The 17,422-nt window shown below is 37.5% G+C and overlaps 1 protein-coding gene across 1 annotated transcript in view; it reads left to right on the top strand.

Annotated features, from left to right (window-relative positions):
* The first annotated feature begins 17,053 nt into the window (after positions 1 to 17,053).
* LOC143230561 (Na(+)/H(+) exchanger protein 7-like) overlaps positions 17,054 to 17,422 on the top strand; it is a 94,774-nt gene continuing 94,405 nt past the window's right edge. Inside the window, exon 1 of the mRNA XM_076464329.1 lies at positions 17,054 to 17,145. The gene's annotated coding sequence lies outside the window, so the exon portion shown is untranslated. The remainder of the gene's footprint in view (positions 17,146 to 17,422) is intronic.

The following is a 17,422-nucleotide window of genomic DNA, read 5'->3' as shown; positions in this document are numbered from 1 at the left end:
CGCCAAAATTCGGAGTTTGGTTCCTCGCGGTAGGTACGGAAAATAGCCTAATGAGACTTTGGTACAAAATAAACACACTTTTAAGATATTTTTACGCCTAGAGAGAATTTATAAGTAACTATAAAAGAATGTTGTATTTAAACAAGGGGGAATCCTCGATAATCGTGGTCCTTGCAATTCTTTCAGGAAGGGTTAGAGTAAATTAACCTATGAGATCTCTCCCACCCCTTTTTTATTAACTGTGATTTTGAGTACCAGCAATACCCAAATAGATCGCCCATATAGGTGATTCGATTGTATTACTCATAAGGTTCTTTACCAGTTTACTTTCAAATTGAAATTATTTTAGTAAGGATAGTAAGGATAAGGCGAAGTAAAAAATATCCATCAAAAGAGCTTGACCTCCTAAGTCCATAACTGTAATTAGATCTCAAATTGGTCAAGGTATGACGGAACTATGAACTAAACGTTTTTAATTGAGTAAAAAAACAAAAGACACTCAGAGCCATTCTATGAGCCACTGTGCCGCGACTAAAAATCATAATATGAGATATCTCTCTCTGTCCCCCAGTGAGTCAAGGGTGAGTTTACGGACTTACAACACTAAAATCTCTAGTGTTGTAAAAACACTAGCCTAAAACACTAGGCTCGATTATCTGTGGGAAAGAGAACAGATAACTTAAGGTGTAACTATGCGCTAACACAAACAAAATATCGTTGTATAGAGGGTACTCTGATACGTTATTTCTTGGATATTTGGACAGAGCTGCTAAAGATCTACCCGTTCCAAATTCTGAAATGATAAGCTGAAGAGAAAGAAACTAGTCAACAACAGCCACCGCCAACTCTTTAACTGCTCTTCTCAGACGACTTATGGAGGAGGGATTTCGTCGTACCTATAATAATTCACCCACGACCTCGAAAAGCAGCGAGTGAATTTTATTTATTTTTGCCGTAACGTGACGTAAGCGACGAACCAGTAGGTCTACTGTCTGGAGACGTAGCATGTGAGTCACGCCATACCTGCTCCGAAAATAACTCATACGAAAATGTAGGTAAATGTAGATTGTTTACGGTGGGGTGATATAACAGTTGAAAATACAATTAAATATTGCATGATTCGAATATTCACACAAAGCTGCACAACAGAGAGCTATCTGCGATAGGTCTCCTTAATTATGTATGAGTTGGAATACCTGATAGAAAGTAACTAATCAATAACACCCGCCATCAACTGTTGAGATGATCTTTTGCCAACAAATAATGGGATTGACCGTATCATTATAATACCTTCACAGCCGAAAGGGCAAGCATGTTTGGTGATGGTAATTAAAACCCACGAACAATGAATTTTGACCGTTACTCTTATAACTCACCCACTGTTTCAAGTGCGGAGCGTAATTTTGCGATAACGGGATGTAAAATTTAAACCATTGGCTACTCACATCATTACGCTAGCCGCTACGCCACGCCCAGCTCAAAATAGGAGAAAGCTGGGAAAAATTTACATTCTAATAAAGATAAATGTTATTTTTGTTTTATCTTTCCTATAGACATATGTGACTCATATTTATTGGCAAGTACAACGAGACACATGATATTTAATCTTTCTTTAAGATGCTTTGGAACAGCAAGTTTTTAAGGAAACTAATTCACAACAACGTGTTTGTTAATTATCACCTCTGTTAATAAGCTACAACAACAAAATACAAGAACATCTGCATGGCTGTCTGGTTGTTAGGGAGCTCTACGTACAATATGCAGGTTGAAGGTTCGAAACCCATCACTGAACATGCGCAATCTTTTAACCGTTTGACCGTTTTAATGTAACGATCAATCACAGTTTTCGTTGTTAAAGAGTTAGCGGTGATTAATGATGACTATCTGTGTTTCCCGTAATCTACCACTTCTATACTAGGGATGGTTAAAGCAGTTAACCCTCGCATACTGAAAACAAACCAATGAAAAAAATTAGTATTTCTAGTTGACAGAGCAAGTCCTAAGAAGCCTCACCCCACTTATATATTTACAGAAACGTAAATGTAATAAGCAGGGACGTTAATCGACTACGACTAGCCAATCGCTTCTAGTCCTAGTCACAGAGGTTTCAGCCCTACTACACCCTCCATCTGCGTACTTTGAAACGAATATCACAAACTTAATTAACTAGGTCTGTAAATCAGGTCCGGTATGGTCTGGTGGTTAGGGCGATCTACTCGCGAGTTAGGTGGCGAGTTGGAATCCCCGTCACATCAAACAAGCTTACCATTTCAGCCGTGGAAGCGTTAGTCGTTGGTTAAATAAAGCCCAAAAGTTGGCGATGGGTTATCTGTCAAGTGCTCACTGCAGGGTTAGAACCACGAATGTTAATATTATAAGCCCTAAGGGTTTACATTATATCACTGAGGGCACTGTTTGCAAAAGTTAAGAAATTATTTTAAAATACACATATTTCGAATTTTCGACTGCAATCGTACGTCATGAGCTCAATTTTAGTTTGTATTTGATAATAACAAATGTTTCTAGCAGTTTTGACCACCAGGTTTATGGGAGAAAAATAATTCAGAAGACATTACTCGTCATAAACAGAACCAATTAAAATATTAATTTTTGACATTGAATAGAATATTAAATGGCAGAAATTGCCGACCTCCGGATACTTCCTGCTAGCTCCTACGGTCTTTTATGGACTTGTCTAACAATTCTACGAAAATGAACTCATACTGAGTATTTAATAATGCTCACCATCCTGTGCCCGCTAGAAACCGAGTTTCGATACTCATGGTGGGGAGACCACAGATAGCCAGTTGCGCATAACTACAAACCAATCAACCATCGACGCGATAAAATTAATTTTATCATCACAGCATTACATCACAGAATAAATTTTATTGCAGTATTTCTCTGTAGACATTGTTATCAATGACAGTATTTTGGTTCTCTACTGCAACAGTAAAACTTTTAGTTTATTTGAAACTTACTACTTTTTTCTAATTCTATTGGTTAAATCTGAAAAAAAAATATTTTTTAATGAAAATTTCAATTGTTTCTTTAATTATTCAACGATACAAATATCACCCATCTATTATTTTGATTGGTAATGATCGGTTCGGTAATTTCCGAGATCCGTGTTTTGGACGAAACATTGCAAGCTCTATTATAACAAAATTTAAGACATTTTCTCAAGACAAAACTCGCTCTCCACTAGTACAGCAGTAAGTTTACAGATTTATTTACAACACTAAAATCAGGGGTTCGATTCACCTCGGTGGGCTCAGCAGATAGCCCGAAGAAAACAAACACACTCAAAACAAAACTAAAACTCAACACCTTAAAAATATTCAATCTTAATGACACAGCGATTGTTATACAAATCGTAAACCAAATATACAGTTTTTTATTGTTTGATAATAAACCAGTTTTTGTTTTGATTACTATATTAGGAAACCACTGTGTGTGATCTCAACTTGTTTTTTCAAGTGATATCCGTTTGGTGGTTAGGGTACCAGATTCAAATCTTTCAGCTGTAGGGCGCTCTAACAAGACGGCCAATCCCCTTTTTAGTTTTGGTAAAGGAGTAACCGTAGATCTGGCGGGAAGTGGTGTTGATTAACTGCCTTCCCTCAAATACACATAAATGAGTACCACTGTGTGAAATTCAACAAACAAAAACACTGATATTATTATGATATGCTATAAAGCATAATATGATTAACTTGCTGGTTTCACGAAACCGATGGTACTGTTATCTTTCCAGTCATTAACCGGGAGTAAAATTCTGTCGGCTCTAACCGAAGTTCCGTACCAGCTCTTTGTGCAATTTCATGTCGAACCTATTTGTTTCAGCAAAGCAGTATCGAGTCCTATTACCTAAACCATTATTTTGTAAAACAAATGAGTATGTCCGTTTATAACTGACGAAATTCTAGACCAATTACCACAATACCTGGTGTGTACTTTTAGAGTAAACTCGAGAGTAAAAAGGGAGTTAGAACGTCTCACTTCAGATCAGGAGGTTCCTATGTGTTTACTCGTGCGTTGTGTTCTCTTATGACTGGCTAACCACTGGAACGATTGCCACCAAACCTGACATGTACTTTTAGGATCTCCCAGACGTAACGTAGCATTCGAATCTCGCCTCTTCTTGTTTTTCCTGCGGAGCGTAAGCTCTTTTTGTATATCTTGGAAGTTCAATGTAAATAATGAAAGAAGAGATAATGTTAGTTGTAGAAAGCTCAACACTGTGAGAGAAAGTTCTGAAAAACATGAAAATCTGGATGTCTTTGTTGAGGCAGGTCCTGGGAAAGGTACTACCTGAACTTTTTTGGTTCAGGTAGGTCTTGGAAAAGGTACGTATACATGGACTTTATTGTTGAGGCAGGTCCTGGTAAAGGAGAGAACTTGGATTCCTTTATTGAGACAAGTTGTGGAAAAGGCCAGCAACTAGACTTCTTTCACGAGGGTATATCCTAGAAAAGGAAAACATATGGTCTTGCTTTATGATGGTAAACTCTAGGAAAGGTGAATATCTGTAAATATTTCACCACTGTTTGTAATTATACTTTTAATAGCCTGTGTTTGATAATCCACACCTTACGTTTACGTCTGTTTTACATGCGATTTTTTTATTAAATTGGATTATCTGTTATCAAGACTTTAATAAGTTACCACGCTCCCTACGTAGTGGCTGATCATACAGAAAAGTGTGATGGTTTAAAAACGAAGCTATTTTTAAAAATTAAATATTTAAATAAAGATCCGAAAACAGATGTCGCTAATATCAGTTTTCAGGCTTCAACTCATCAAATCGCAAGATGCTATTGGTTAGAACTGTATTCTAAAGACGGCTAGTAGTGGTAGTGAAACTTTAATTAAAATAAAGTACAGTACAATGTTTAGACCTTATTAAGTCATCTTCAGGTTAACAAAGAGAGTTTGCAAAGAGAGTTCATATTTCACAGAATTGACGTAGCACTACACATACTGTTCTATCAAGTTTACTATATTTCGATGTTGGTCTCATGATAGTTAGACTTTTTAAAAACATTGTGAATTACTATAATTCAAATAAAAACACGATATACTCTGTTTGTTAAGCTGAAGATGACTTAAAAAGGTCGAAAAATTGTACTTCGTTTTATTAGTAAAAGTGTTAATACCCATACCAAACGCACTGAGATTCATCAATACGATATACTTATACAAACGAATTTCGTTGTTTTCATATTCAGCCAAATGTCAGTTTTCGTAAGTAAACGAATTTCAATGTTTTTGTACGGCTACACAAGTCATCAAGAATTATTCTCAAAATAGAATGTTACGACAACAAACTAACGTAATAAAACAGCCAATAAGTTTGCACTTAGTCAGACCGAGAATTCTGGTGGTTCAAGGACTCTCAAGGTCAGCTCCACCCTTGTCCTGAGGTGTCGTCGTATAAGAATAGTTCCACGTGTTCGCGTTTGTGATAACGGTTTGGTTTATTAATTCCCGCCATTGAAAGCTAACATTCTATCACGTACTTAGATACGGCCAAAAGGACGGTATCTCGCTTGACAACCAAACAAAAAACTTTAAACATGACTTAAATAATATTTATTTCTGTTTATGCTCTGCTACATTTCTTTTTTCTTATTCACTTTTACTCTGTTTTCTTCTGACACATTCTATTCGCCTCCACTCTTTCTTTCACTTTCTTTTTCTCGTCCCGAACTTGCAACCCTAAAATTCAAGATTAGATTAGCCGTGGTAGAGAGCGCAGACAGCCCATTTGTGTAGCTCTGCGCTAAAACACAAAACGTTTTACTCTCTAACTTTCTTTATTCCGAATCCAATTATTTCCTTCTCTTACTTTTCTTATATACTTGGCCCTGCGTGGTCACGTGGTTAAGGCACTCGACTCTTAATCTGCGGGTCGCGGGTTCGAATCTCTGTCACACCAAACACGTTCGCTCTTTCAGCTGTGGGGGCGTAATAATGTGACGATTAATCCCACTATCCGTTGGTAAAAGAGTAGTCCAAGAGTTGGCGGTGGGTGGTAATAACTAGCTGCCTTCTCTCTTGTCTTACACTGCTAAATTAGGGACGGCTAGTACCGATAAATTTTGTGTAGCTTTGCGCGAAATTCAAAACAACTCAACTATTGTCAACCTGAGTGACACTTTGTGGCTGAATTACCAGGACATAGAACTCAAGAATCCGGCATGCATATTCCAAAATTAGCCTTGTCGGCCAGAGGGAAGGTCATCAATCAAAGGATTGGCCTTCTACTCGCTGACCTTTCATGGTGCAAAGGTTAGAGCGCTCATTTCACAATCTGCAGGTCCACGAGTTCGAATCGCATCATGAAATACGCTTACCCATTTAGTTGTAAGGGCGTTGTAACGTCTCAATCAATCCTATTATTCGTTCAGAAAGAGGAGCGTAAGAGTTGGCGCTGGGTGGTGTTCAATAGTTGCCTTCCGTTTAGTCTATCATTTCTTAATTATGAACGGGTAGTTTTTCAAGAAATGAATTCACACACAAGCCTATGCGGTTATTTTAAACTGAATAGAGGGATTGGTGGTCACTGTAACAATACAGCCTGTAGAAGAGAACCTGTCTCGAGCCTTTCACTCCCCTGCCCAGTATGTTTACTACTAATCCTGAAATAATAAAGGAATGTATTAAATGTGAAGGAGAAATAACAAAGAATAAATAAACTTTGACTTATTAATTTGTTACTTAAAAAAAATTATCAATATAATTTTTCATGAGAAAATTTAAATAAAAAGTAAACATGAACCATAAATGTCAGACTCGTGCTTATCAGCACGTGAGGTCTAGAAATGTCTTCACTTTACTGCTTGGCTATTGTTTTACTGGAACGGAAAATTACTTCCATTTACTTTACAAAAAGTGACAATGGCATGTATGTTTATCAGTTAATGTAATTTGATAAACCTTAGCTTATACAGTTTCATTCACATTATTTTACTGTACTGTTGATTACGTTATTTTCATTGTACTGCGAATTAGGTTATTTTATTGTATTGTGAATTAGTTTAGTTTATTATACTGTGAATTAGTTTATATTGTGTTGTGAATTAGATTATTTTACTGAACTGTGAATTAAGTTATTGTATTGTGAGTTAGGTTATTTTACTATATTGTAAATTACGTTATTTTATTGTGCTGTGAATTAGATTATTTTATTTGCTCTAAATTAGTTTTTTATTGTTTGTTTTTTTTAATTTCGCACAAAGCTACTCGAGGGCTATCTGTGCTAGCCGTCCCTAATTTAGCAGTATAAGACAAGAGGGAAGGCAGCTAATCATCACCACCCACCGCCAACTCTTGGGCTACTCTTTTACCAACGAATAGTGGGATTGACTGCACATTATAACGCCCCCACGGCTGAAAGGACGAACATGTTTGGCGACGAGGATGCGAACCCGCGATCCACAGATTACGAGTCGCACGCCTTAACACGCTTGGTCATGCCGAGCCACTCTAAATTGGGTTAATTTGCTATACCGTGGATTCAATAAGTCATTTTTTGAGTCCTGTTTCCCAAACTTTCACTCCACAGTTTGAGGTCAGAGGTGTATTACAAGAGTAAACGTGAAATCCCACTATTCGATTAGAGCAGTGGTTCTTAACTTTGTTGAAGGTACTGAACCCTGGAAGTTTCGTACTTGCATTCACTGAACCCTTCGTAATTAGTAAAATAAAATATTTTTTTTTTTCAAATTCAAAATAAAAGTAGATATTTTATTTGTGCACAAAATGAACCATGCATCAATTGCACACAATATCACTGTGTTCAAAGAACAAAACCAACAAAACATGAATTTCACACAAAAACAAAAACATAACTCAATGAATATTTACTGAAAATCAATGTGACTTTTGCTGTTGCCTTTCAGAGACAAGTTCAAAAATGCGCGGCTTCATCTTGGCAAGTGCCATTCTCATATCATTTTCGCAACAAAGTCTGTTCCTTTTCTTCCTTTTTTATGTCTACCATTCTCGAAAAGGATTGCTCGCAAAGATACGTTGTACCAAACGGTACGAGTATTTCAAGGGCTTTCTTAGCAATAAGAGGGTATGCTACGATTTGGTGACACCAAAACGTTGAGAACGTTGTTGTTCTGTAAAGTTGCCGTTGATCCTGGCTCTGCTGAAGTTCAAGGATTTCGTCGAGTTATTCATCATTGACATCTGCTGTCGCAACACTAAACGTGAATGGCTGTCTTACCCATGCTGGATATGACTCTCTAGTCGGGAAATGTCCGTTGAGATACTTTGTGAGCTCATCTAAGTGCATGGCAATTGCTTGTTTCAGTTCCCCGGATACAGAAATGTCTCCGATTTCAGACACATCTTCGATCTTACTTACACAGTCGTCCAGCAGGGGAATGTTTGCGAATTTATCATTCTCTTTTCGTCGTGTCCATAACGGTAGCTGTTTTTTGAAAAGCCTTCAGGTTTTCTTCTGCTTCAATGATGTTGACTCCACCGCCCTGCATCTGTTGATTGAGATGATTGAGAGCATTGAAGATATCGGCCATGTACTCCACAATGAGAATGAACTCAGATTTATCGAAGCAATCTGCATGACAATGTTGGTGCTCTCGCAAAAACAGAACCTTTCCCCGGAATAACCACCGAATGTTAGAATGGTACAGAAGCACCTCGAATTCAGAGTCCATTTCATTACACAGCTCTTTGAAGATGCGGTGCTTCAAGGCACTATTTCGTACAAAGTTCACACATTTCACTACAATTTTAATACTTTTACCAGTTTCGAAGGCAATGTTTTTGTTGCCAACGCATGCCTGTGCAGAACACAGTGTGTAACAATGATGTGTGGTGCATCGGCTTCTACCAGCGCACCAAAACCAGTTTCGTCCCAGCATGACTGGAGCTCCGTCCGAACAAACTGCAGCAACCATATCCCACGAAAGATTATTGTCTCTCAAGAAGTCATCCACAAGTTTCTTCACATCGGTTGCCTTAGTTTTTGTTGTGAGGCTTATAAAATAAAAATTCTTTTATCTCGTCGTTCTTCACATAGTCCAAGAGTACAACAAGCTGGCTTAGATTGGAAACGTCGGTGGTCTCGTCGAGTTGAAGGCTGAATTTTGCTGTGCTTGAAATCAGATCTGCAACTACTTGAGCCAAGATGTCATCGCTGATGTCATCTATTCTGCTGCTGATGGTGTCATTTGAAAGAGGAATTTGGGATAACTTATTTTCAGCAGCTTTTCCCAGCATGATATTCGCCATCTTCAACGCAGCTGGTTTTACGAGTGCTTTACCAATGGTGTGTGGTTTGCCCTGCTTTGCGATGAAGTACGCAACTTCGTACGATGCTGTGATTATCGGTTTGTTGGTGAGTACAAAGCCGAGAACAGGCAAAGTAGCCTTTTCATCGAACCTGGCTCTCTTTACCTTGAATTTAGCAAGCGTTGTGTTCTTGTATTTCCCATCTACATGCAGCTTTAGGGAAGTGTTCTCTTAGTTTTGCCAGTGCTAGACTAAAATTGCTCAACTTGGTATCGCAAATCATGCATTGAGGACGCTGACTCCCATCATGTTCCGTTATACACGTGAATCCACATTTTACGTATTCGTTCGACCACTTTCTGTGTTTGCTCGACATAATTAGTATGAAGGGATTGAAAGATTAGGAAAAAAAATCACAAATGACCCACGATTACTGCAGTCACAAGTCGACTGCTAAGCGCACGAAGTTCCCTGCAGCACAGATATTAAGGCCAGTAATGTGACGTGATCATCTGCAGCCAATGATGGCCAAGTGGAGCATGACGTCACGAATCATATGAGTGGGGTGAATTGAACGGATACAATGTGTGTGTCTTGACCTCCGCCGAACTCCTGAGACTGACTCACCGAAACCCTGGGGTTCAATTGAACCGACGTTAAGAACCACTGGATTAGAGTAACCCAAGATTTGATGGTGGACCGTGTGACTAACTACCTTTACTTTAATGTATCAATTTAAAAATGAGGGACGGCTAACACACAGATAGCTCTTGTCTAGTTTTGCACGAATATCTGAAACAAAGGAACAATCAAACGACGTGCACCTGAACGACACTTCATTAGCTGAAGAACAGAGCGTGTTTAGTGACATCATACCTCGAGCCTTGGGCCTTCTGATAACGCAACCTATATCTTCCTTTACTGATACGAAATCTAAAGTTTGTGTCCAGATCTAGCACTCAAAGCAGCGCGAATGTTAGACCACTAGTAACACAGCTCGAACCTCTTTACCAGCAGAGAAAGGGAATAGAGAACAAAATAACATCGTTTGTTGTTGTTGTTATTTTATTCTAAATCAAATTAAAACCCGTCACATCGTCATTAGTTTGTGGTACTTAAGTTAGGTTGATTTCAGTTATGTTTCGCGATAATTCGTCCCTTGTGTTACCAAATAAACATTGAATGGTGTTTCCGAAGCTTTGCAGTTGTTAAGCCTAAATTAGTTTAAGTAAATTGCACGTAAGAACTGACGTTGTGTACTCAATTCGATTATTATAATCTGCAGAGAAGAAACTTGAAATAAATTCGTTCACATTTCTCCCTTACTTTGGATAACTTTGACTATTATAAGAAATTGAATTAATTTAATAAATAATGCGGTTAAAAAAAAAAAAAAAAGAGGGAGGCTGTTCACTTTTCTTTTGCTACGCTTCTTGCCATCTATCGGCAACATTGGACATAACTAACTCCAATATTGCTGATAGTTGCTCTAAAACTTAGAATAACAACTAACCAGTGTTTAATTTTTGCCGGAAATCTTCGGATCTAATATCTGGAACAAGTTTTGGATTTTCTTCTATCCATAGGCGTTTCCATAAAATATTTTAAAACTGGCTTGATTGTGAGTTAATATTTGCGCCAACACTATCCCAAATCTTCTCCCATCCAGAACTTAACCACAAGCACATTGCACCTTCATTTTCTAGAAACTGAGCACTGAAAATAACTTATCAGAAGCTAAAGTAATGCAAAATACAATGTTAAGTAATATAAAAAAACCTGTAAATCATTAAGTTCTTAACCATAAACATTGGCACATTAAACATCTTATGTTTGCAATGACTTCTTGGTTAACTCACCATTATTTTTTTCCCACAAATACCATGTTTGACACGACGTTATATAATGTTATGGTCAATTCCACTATTCGTTGGTAAAAGATAACTCAAATATTGGCGGTGGTGGATGATGTCTATCTGCCTATCCTTTAGTATTTCAAGGTTAAATTTTAAGTTACGAAAGACTAGCGCAGATAACCGTCATGCAGTGCCCCCCGCTAGTACAGCGGTATGTCTCCGGATTTACAAAGTTAAAATCAGGGTTCGATTCCCCTCGGTGGGCTCAGCAGATAGCCCATGTGGCTTTGCTATAAGAAAACACACACCGTCATGTAGCTTTGAAAGAAATTCAAAACAAACAACCTTCAAATACCATAACTCTTGGCGTGATCTATTGTTGGATTTAGTTTACATATCATCAAGTACTATACCATTTACAGTGTCGTAATCAATAATATTTAGTTCACCTTGCTTTGATCATATAATATTATAACATAGTGTTTACCGCGTTGCCATCATACTGTACTGTAGTGTTCGTCATGTTGTTAAGATAGTGTACTGTAGTGTTCACCATGTTGTCATTATACTGTACTGCAATGTTCACCATCATACTGTACTGTAGTGTTCGCCATGTTGTTAAGATAGTGTACTGTAGTGTTCACCATGTTGTCATTATACTGTACTGCAATGTTCACCATCATACTGCACTGTAGTGTTCGCCATGTTGTTAAGATAATGTACTGTAGTGTTCACCATGTTGTCATTATACTGTACTGCAATGTTCACCATCATACTGTACTGTAGTGTTCACCATGTTGTCATTATACTGTATTGCAATGTTCACCATCATACTGTACTGAAGTGTTCGCCATGTTGTTAAGATAGTGTACTGTAGTGTTCACCATGTTGTCATTATACTGTACTGCAATGTTCACCATCATACTGTACTGTAGTGTTCACCATGTTGTCATGATAATGTTGACATTATGCTGTACTGAGCTGTTCACCATCATATTTTATTGTAGTGTTCACCATGTTGTCATCATAATGTACTCTAATGATAGTATATTGTTCAAAGTGCTGTGACAAGACATTTATATGAGTATTAACTGGTATTTAGTTGTTTGTATACGTCACACAAGAGTTGTCCATAGTCGGTGTGTCCAGTTTACAACTGATAGACTACAGTTAGGAACACACATGGAAGAGCATGACTCGGCTGTCAGTCATGCAAAGGCCCCAAAGTGCAGAAAGCGATTTTGTATGAAATGAACGTTAACCATGGACTCACTTTGGAATTACCTTTCAGAATCCTCGGTTTCCATGTTATATGTCATTGTTAAATAAATGTTAAAAATATCTGTAACACTGTGAAATTAATTTAAAAGTTTGTGTATGAAACACTTTAACAGCTGCAGGATTAAACTGAAAGATTTGTCTTCTTGAGAGGTTTACACGTTACTATGTAACTTGCGATATTTACGTTCAAAACTCGGAACTCGGAAATAACCGAACCGATTATTACCAATCATAGATGGATAATATTTTTATAACTAGGGAATATATTTATAGCTGCGCAAAAGGAAATAAAACAATTTAAATTCATACAAAAATAATGTTTTTGTAAATTTAACCAATAAAAATTACAAACAGAAATGAGTGAATTTCAGTCAAAGAATAAACTTAAAAACATAATTCTTTAGGGAAAATCTCACAGGTGTTCAAACAGAACAACAACACACTGTCATTAATAACTATGTTAACAAAGAAATACTGCAATAAGATTTGTTTTGTGGTGTAATGTTGTGATGGTATCTCGTTGATAAACTAAAATTTCAATAACATCTTTTTTTTCGTGAATGGTAAACATTGTTGGATATCAAGTAAAAGTACATTGTTGTAGAATTGCCAAACACTTCCAAAAAAGTTCTCAGGTCCAATAGATTTCCTCAGGATCTAGCAGCTGTACCCGCCCGTATTACTATAATTATGCCCAGCACGGCCAGGTGGTTAAGGCACTCGACTCGTAATCTAAGGGTCGCGGGTTCGAATCCCCGTCACACCAAACATGCTCGCCCTTTCAGCCATGGGAGCGTTATAATGTGATGGTCAATCTCACTATTCGTTGGTAAAAGAGTTGTCCAAGAATTGATGGTGGGTGGTGATAGCTAGCTACCTTCCCTTTAGTCTTACATTGCTAAATTAGGGACGGCTAGCACAGATATCTTTCGTGTAGCTTTGCGTGAAATTCAGAAACAAACAAATAAAACAAACAATATTATTATTATACGCTTTTCTAATTCTCGAAAATCCCTAAGGTACTAGGTAAAGAACACAGTGTTAAAATAAATACTAATGACAAGTATCGTTAGTTAAAATCAGTTTTATCTGTTAGCTCATAGACACAAATGGTTAAATTTTCCAAATAAAATATTTAATTAATTTAGAGCTAGAGAGTCGGGTTCGAATCCATATGATACCATAAAATATTCTTCAGATGGAAACGTTATACGAGTGATAATCTCTTGCAGTAAATAATGGGTAGAAGGCGCCACTTTCTGTCTGCTTTCCTCTGGTCAGTAGTAAAAATTACGGACAGCTACATACAGCATTAAGTAATTTTGACATAAATCATAAATATAAAAAAATGCGTGATGTAAATAAATGCAGGTGATCTGACACTAAAATACAGAATTAGGTTCCTTCCAGTGGACAAAACGCACATAGCCCATTCTATAACTTTGAGCTTAAAATAAACAAAGATGACTTCCTTACATGGTAGTGGCTCTTATTTTACACAGTAAATAATTAATGTAGAGGAAACAAAAGTTTTATGTGAATGTTTAGTGGCGTAATTATTGTACCCATCTAGAAAGTTGATTGGTCTTCCGCTGATTCCTGTCTCACGTTGCTGTCATTATTTTTATACTGGGAGTTGGTTTGTTTGGAATTTCGCTCAAAGCTACTCGAGAACTATCTGCGCTAGCAGTCCATAATTTAGCAGTGTAAAACTAGAGGGAAGGCAGCTAGTCATCACTACCCACCGCCAACTCTTGGGCTACTCTTTTACCGACGAATAGTGGAATTGACCGTCACATTATAACGCCCCCATGAGTGACAGTGCGAGCATGTTTGGTGCGATTGATGTTCGAACTTGCAACCCTCGGATTACGACTCGAACGCCTTAACCCATATGGCCATGCCGGCCTGCTTATGAGTGAAAGTATAGAAGAATATAAATATTATTAATAGATTTGTTGATTAAAAAACAACGTGAAAGTAATGAATTATCAACTTTATGGCAGCAGGGTTGAGTATTTCCTTAATCGTTACATATTTAATAAAAATATTTTCCAATGCAGCTCCCCCTAGTAGCACAGTAGTATGTCTGCAGATTTATAACACTAAAAGCCAGGTTTGACACCCGTGGGGGAGGCAGAGCACTCATATCTCATTGTGTAACTTTCTGCTAATTTACAAAGAAACCCAATGCAGAAGTTATAAAAATTAGCATAATATTTAGTTCTCTTAAGCCCCAAAAGATGGCAGCTGCATTTTATACTCTGGTGTTTTCAACATAATCGACATGGACTCAAAGGCTAAATAATTAAGGTTAGGCATAACTACACACTCTGAGTACGTAGAAGCGCTATAATAATGACATCCAAATCCCACTGTTCTGTCAAACAAAAGGTGTCTATAGGTATTCTTCAATAATTGTTTTCCTACCAGCCTATCAGTTGAATACTATCAATAGATCAATCCTTATACAGTTTTGCGTGAAAATTCTAAAGCAAGCGAACACGGATAAAATAAAAACAAGCTAACATTAATAACTGCAAAATGTCTTAATACAAATTAAACTAAACAGGCATTTTTGTTTCTTTTGTTGTTCCCCCCATCCCCCTTCAAATAACCATTGGTCGTGTAAAAATTTTATCCTATGGTTACAGCCTACCATGAACGTTCTCGGTGTGTCCAAACAAGCAACGTGTCAGAAAGTAAATCTAGATGTTTACGGTTAGTGTTCCGTTGCCGTAAAAAACGTGCTCCACACTTTTGGACTCTTGCTAAAGTTGCTGACCCATACATTATGAGAATAAGAATGACAGTCATCTCCCACTATTCGGCAAGATGTAAATTGTTAATGGATGTTGTGAAATAATCGACTTTGCTGTAGCTTATCATTTGAAAATCACGTGAAGGTAACCCGCGTGCAATTTTGCGTATAAATTCTAAAACAAGCGAAGATGAAATTTCTAAGTTGTTTTTACTCAGACTTATCTGAACAATCAGTTTTATTTTTTTGTTTTTCGCCAAACAAGAACTGATCCTGTTGTAAATGTTTCCTTTTTTTTCATCAATTGAATGTCGTTAATAATTAACATAAGAAAATTTTATTATAGCCGCTGATTTTAACGTCGTAAATAAGAAAACGTATAGATCATCTTAGTAAATAATGCCTAATGAATTCCTAACATCACCTTACGACAACACCTAGAAAGATGAACAAAGAATGCGTTTAACCTTGCTAAAAGTGTTAAGAATCGATGAAATGTCTTAAAAACACGTGTATGGAAATATTTATTGTATCAATAGCTACTTAGAGAAAAAACAGCAAAGAATCTCTCCGAAATTTCCATTCCGTTTACATTCTTCCATTTTTCTTCACACTTTAGTATTTATTTGAAGTTTATCTTTTCTAACAAGCTGTTCTGTTACTTTGTGGGGCCTGGCATGCCCTAGCGCGTTAAGGCGTGCGCTTCGTAATCTGAGGGTACGGGTTCGCGCCCGAGTCGTGCCAAACATGCTCGCCCTCCCAGCCGTGGGGGCGTTATAATGTGACGATAAATCCCACTATTCGTTGGTAAAAGAGTATCCCAAGAGTTGGCGGTGGGTGGTGATGACTAGCTGCCTTCCCTCTAGTCTTACACTGCTAAATTAGGGACGACTAGCACAGATAGCCCTCGAGTAGCTTTGTGCGAAATTCCAAAAACAACAACAATGTTACTTTGAACCAAACGACCATAGCGCCATCATTAAGCTGATGGAGATTGTATTGTCACTTTTATTATAATATACATGAAGCGTTTAAAAGAGCCATCAAAAGTCGGGAGAACAATATATTATGTAGATAAGTGATTCATCCGTTTCTTAAAGCAACTCTTGCTGAAACTGCTGACCCATCCATTATGGCCTTTATAAGTAAACCGTTCGTCTAATCTCTAAAGTAACTCTTGCTAAAGCTGCTGACCCAGGCATTAAAATCTTTACAAGTAACCTGTTCGTTTAAAGTGATTTCTGATAAAATTGCTGACTCACACCTTATGATCTAATGATATAATCCGGTGAACGAGAAAAGATAATGAAGAAAATACGATGGGAAAATTATTTTTTAAACCCCTTGAAACTCTCAAAACGATCGGTATAAGCCAACATAGATTCTAAAGGTTTTAGAATAATTATCAGACACCATTGCCAGCTAACAAATGACATATTCACGTAAAAACTGTTAAAAGTATCACACGTTTATTTCGACTCATCGCGATCTGGCATAACCAGGTGGTTAAGACGTTTAATTCGTAATCCTAAGTCACGGGTTCGAAACATCGTCACACCAAACATGCTCGCCCTTTCAGCCGTGAGGGCGTTAAAAGGTGAGATCAATCCCACTAGTTGCTGCTAAAAGAGTAGCCCAAGAGTTGACAGTGGGTGGTGATGATTAGCTGCCTTCCCCCTGGTCTTTCACTGCTAAATTAGGGATTGTTAGCGCAGATAGCCCTCTGCAGCTTTGCGCGAAATTCAAAAGCAGAGAAATAAATAATCGATTCATCGTACTGCTATTAACCTTCCCCCCACGTTTAGTGGTATTGTCTGTACGGCACAAAAGTATCGAGAAAACTTCGCGTGTATACAACAGTGTCTTCACACTGTCAGCCAGTCATGATCTAACCATCTGCGTCACTGTTATCACGTGTGGAAAGTACATATAACAGGAAGTTTAGTACATCCATCTAATTCTAACCTAACCGCTACGGTAAGAAATGAGATTTGTCTTATTATTTCTTAACCCGTTACGCCTAATGCTTTTAATTCTTTATTATATAATATTTCTCTCAGTGAGTTGTCACACCAGTTTTCGCACGTGTCACGTGATTATCTCGCGGGCAAACCTTTACCAACTATATAACCTTAAACTTGTGAGTTAAGAACATGTGACGTTTATGTACGTGCTGTCGACTTTGGGAATCGGGAACTGTTTATTTTAAATCCCCTGATGTCCAATGAAAGAAAGCTGACAGTAGTGGTTATCG

The sequence above is a fragment of the Tachypleus tridentatus genome, chromosome 10 (genome assembly GCF_004210375.1).
Source record: "Tachypleus tridentatus isolate NWPU-2018 chromosome 10, ASM421037v1, whole genome shotgun sequence".
NCBI lineage: Eukaryota > Metazoa > Arthropoda > Merostomata > Xiphosura > Limulidae > Tachypleus > Tachypleus tridentatus.
Note: the sequence above shows the minus strand (reverse complement) of the source record. Positions and strands in the feature narration are given on the sequence as shown.